Here is a 5,010-nt window from a genome sequence, read left to right as displayed (position 1 = left end):
AATGTTTACATCTCTGCTTTTTTTTTTCTTTTAAATTAACCTGAGACATATTTTAGGAAATGAGGTTCCTTGTGGTAAAGAGACATGTGAAGTTCAACAATTCCCTCAATTTCACTTCCTTTTATTTTTCTTACACTAAATTCAAGAAAATCTAATATTTTAATTACAATAACATTTATAGTTATCATCTTTACAAAAGTAATTTTATCTTTCTATCTACCCATCCATCATCGATATTTTCTCTTATCCTTATGCAGAAAAAAGTTGCACATGCGTTAGCAGTGTCTAGAATGTTGGTAAAGGTTGACAACACAAGTTTTAAAGTGCTCATATATTTACATTTCTTTGTTGTCTAAATTACTTCAAAATAGCATGAATAATTTTTAAAAAAGTAATATAGCAAAACAAATATGAGAGGATATAAATAGTAATTAATTGTAGGTGGTGGAAATGAAGTTGATTATTATTTTCTTTGGATTTTTATGTATTTTTTACTTCAAAGAAAATTTTTAGCTAACCTTTACATTAGAGCATCAAAGACATTTTGGATCTAAAGAAGATATTTGCTGATCCCTCGTACTTGGGCTTCAGTTCCTTTGCCTTAAGTGGAGTAAAGGTAGATGCCAATGACCAAAGTACATCTAAAGTAGAGTGCTTTAGAAAGAACCCTCTCTCACTATATGAGCTGGGACCCCCATATGAGCTGGGACCCCCATAAGGGTACATTCTCAGGGTAAAGATAAACTACAGCTGATCTCCCCAGTGTCCCAACTTTAGGGCTGCCCTGGCATAAAGGCTGCCCTGGCATGTCATGGGGACAAAACTACTATTCTCGCCACAGACCAGCCTCACGCAGATCTGCACCCTGGACATGCAGAGCTGGGATGGGCCAGGGAATCCCAAGCCTTGAAGTCAGTCTGAGGTGGTCCTCAGCTGGTAAAATACACTCAGGTATTTTGGCAGATGTGAATGGCAAATCTCTTTAGAAGGAGGCCACCATCATTAGAGGCATTGGAGAATCCCCACCAAGTTTTTCAAAGACAATGACCAGTATTCCATCAATGATGACCAAGACACAAGGTAACAGGGAAACATGAATGATGACCAGCAGAAACAAGAGACAGCAGAAACAGCCCCACAAACAGCCAGATACAGATTATAAGACAAACATCCTCAGTGTTTAAAGGAATAAATGACAAGCTTGGAAAATATCTGCAGTCAGCAGGAAACTAAAATCATGACCTTGCAGTTTTTCAAAAAGAACCAAGTGGCATGTCTCAAAATAAAAAATATATATAATAGCTAGAATTAAAAGCTCAATAGGGAATTCCCTGGTGGTCCAGTGGTTAAGACTCTGCACTTTCATTGCTGAGGGCCCGGGTTCAATCTCTGGTCAGGGAACTAAGATCCCACAAGCTGCAAGGCACAGCCAATAAAAATTTAAAATAAACTAAAAGCTCAATAAATGTGTGAAGAAGCAGACAACACAAAGTAGAAGAATTAGTTAATGGGAAGATTGAAGTATTTACCCAGAATTTTAATACAGAGTAAAAAAAAATGTGGAAAATTACAGAAAAGAGCTTAAGAGAGGCAGAGAATTCTAACATATGTTTGATTAGTTATAGAAGGAGAGGAAAGACACAGAGGCCATATTTGAAGAGATAATGGCTGAGAATTATCCAGAACTAATGAGGTCACTAATCCATAGACTTAAGTGGCTCAGTAAATCCCAAGAAGGGAAAATAAGAAGCTAAATATACTCATATGCATTTGAGTGTGTAAACCACAAGGCAGCTGGGGTAGTCAGATTGATATAAAAAAAATGTAGATGTTAAGATAAAAAGCGTTACTAGGGATAAAGTGGACCACCTCATAAGGATAAAACATTTAATTAAAGGAAGGTAACCATTTTACATTTTGTGTATACCTAATAACACAGCTTAAAAATATATAAGGAAGAATGAAGAACCACAGAAGAAAGAAAAAGATCCATAGATCGTATTGTGGGACAAAAAAAAACCACTTTAAGTAATTGATGCAACCAAAAAATTAAAATGTCAGGACAGATAGAAGATTTAAACAACATGATTAACAAAACTTGAGCTAACAGATATTTGCAGAGCAGTGCTCGAAACAACCACGGGATGCGTCTCTTTTTCAAGAGTATGGCGCTCCTTCCGAGTGTTGATATTTGCGTTTCAGCAGGCAACTAACTGGGTTTTCCTCAAACTGCAGACTGTCAGCCCTGTGGTAGGTGGTGCCTCGGCCCTCAGTCCATACTGACTCAAGTTTGTTCTGCTCATGTGTGATCCCAGGCTGAGCCCTGGACGTGGCAGGTGTTCACACAGACGGTGGGGTCCTGCATCTCTCATCCTCTCCTTTCTGGGATTCCCTCCCCACTCTCTGAAAGCTCTGACTGCCCTGAGTCCCTTCCCTGGTTCCCCTGACCAGAAAGAGGAGGAAACTTCTATGAGCATTTCAGCCTTCCTGTACTTCCAATGGGACTGCCCATGCCCTCAGGGTAAAGCGACAAAAACAAAAAAACAAAAAAACCCAAACAAACAAACAAACAAAAAAATGGGAGCCTTCCACCAAGCCATACACTACCTCCAAGTATTGACTCTCTTCCAAAATCTGCCTGCCTTGGCTTGTTGACATTTTTTTGTATTTTGCTCAGAGTTTATCTAAAGGAAGTCTGGGTGGGCTGTTAACGCCACCATGTTCAAAGCAGAAATTCCCTGGAGGGGAACTTTGGTGTGCTAGTTTTACATAAGTTTATGTAGGCTGGATTCCTCAAGTATCATTCGACATCCTTAGAGCTTATCCTATCACGGACTCTTGCACACACTCGTGAATTGAATCCAGTAGAATCCCTGCCAGTTTGGGCTGCTGTTCTCAGTGAGTACCTGTTCATGATTGGCGGTCCTCCTGTTACCAAGGTCGTTAGATGCTACATTGCTTCCCTTGCTTCATCCCACACGGATGGTGATTCCACCTGAATCTCGCAGGTTTCTGTGAGACGTAACACCCAGTGTAGGACTGTTATAACAAATGACCACAGACTGGCTTCAAAACAACAGAAATTTATTCCTTCATGGTTCTGGAAGCCATAAATCTGAAATCAAGGTATTGTTAGGGCCATGTTCTTACTGAAGGCTTTCTTGCTTCTTCTTTACTTCTGATGGTTGCTGGAAATCCTTGGCATTCCTTGGTTTATAGATAGATACATCACTCCAAACTCTGCCTCTGTCATCATATGGCCTTCTCCCTGTGTGTTTTCTGTGTGCCCCAATTTCCCGTGCTTTACAAGGATACCACTCATTGGATTATGGCCCACATTAATCCAATATGACCTCGTCTTAACTTGACTGCATCTGCCAAGACCCCATTTTCAAATAGTCAACTTCACAGGGGTTAGGACTTGAGCATATCTTTCGGGGAACACAATTCAACCCACAATAGGTGATCTGCCCCCAGTGGATCCTATTGGGAGTAGAAAGAGTGGGGATAATTTGTAATCTAGTTTTTTTATAGAGGTCATCTGTGGATCTTTGGTCTGCTTTTCTAGTTTTTTTTGTTTTGTTTTGGTCAGGAAATTTAGAGAGATTCCAAATTTAGAGAGATATCTGAAAATGTCAGATATCGAAGTAAGAGAGTGAATTGCATGGGTTTTGTAAGTGGGAGGAGGGGTGTTGTTACAAGAGGACAAATGATAAAGAACAAGATGGCAGGACTATAAACAGTTTCCCTTCAGCATAAGTATCACCCAAGACACGAATTATAGTCTGAATTCAAACAGGCTAGAAAATGCCTATTTTAAAATTAATGAAAGATTGAGGTGAAAACATTTAAAATATATATCTTGGGATCCAAATTTCTAAATTAGGGTACTTATTTCATACATAGTAAAAATACTCTAAATGTACAGAATGAAGTGACTTGTGTAACACCACATAGACAGTAAATAGAATCCAACCCACGGTGTTCTTCTATGAATGAAATAGTAAGTTTCACTTACTTTACATTTGTTTCTTTTAAAAATGGGAAACCACGAAAACAATACTGAACATTTGAAAAAAGGGGAAAAAGCATCCTGGCTCCCCTGCTCTCCTAAGACCAAAAATATTTTCTTTTGCCCTTTTCCACGTGCACCAATATTTTTACATATTTGCGAGAAATCAGTTAACCTTTAAATAAAAATAAATAAACAACAGAAAGCATGTATAATTAAGGAATTCAGGTACAAAAAAATTAATTGCCTTGCAGTTTCACTTAAAATTAAATCCATAATACCCAGGGGAATTTTCAAAGTCTTGTCAGTTGCTTCTTGGAATCATCCTTCAGGAACTGCTGATACTGGTCTTCCAACTGTTCAGTCTCATAAAGGCACATTATGTCATTAAATATCAAGGCTCCAGTACACCTGCCCAAGCTAACAATTAGGCCACCATTATTACCAGCCATTTCATTAATCTCAATGAGTTTAGGGTGTAACGATTACAAAGTGAATAAATAATTTCTGTGACTAACCATGATTCACGACACATAGATTACCATTAAACTCTGCATGCACTTGATGTAAAAGATGATCCTCAATTCAGAAACCAATGCCCTGAAATGAAATCACCCAGAGATGCAGCACAGAGGCAGATGTGCATCGTAGCTAAGAATGCGCTTTGACTTTGGAACAAATGGCGTTCGGGTCTTGAGACCTCTTCTTGCTGGCTGGTGAAGGTGCTTGAACCTCCCTAAGTGTCAGCTTTGTTATCCTTAAATGGAGAAAATACAACTTAATTCATAGGTTCTTGAGAATGTTACAAGAGCAGAACAATGCCTGACACTTGGGCCTTCAGTTACTGAATTATTCAACTGAATGTTGATTGAATATTGAATTATTCAATTATTGAATAAACAGTCAAGAGTAACAGGTACTACAGAGATGCCATTTTATTTTATTTTTTAATAAATTTATTTATTTATTTATTTTTGGCTGTGATGGGTCTTCGTTGC

The sequence above is a fragment of the Balaenoptera acutorostrata genome, chromosome 20, assembly GCF_949987535.1.
Source record: "Balaenoptera acutorostrata chromosome 20, mBalAcu1.1, whole genome shotgun sequence".
In the NCBI taxonomy this organism is placed as follows: domain Eukaryota; kingdom Metazoa; phylum Chordata; class Mammalia; order Artiodactyla; family Balaenopteridae; genus Balaenoptera; species Balaenoptera acutorostrata.
The sequence above is the reverse complement of the archived record's forward strand: the minus strand, read 5'-3'. Positions refer to the sequence as shown.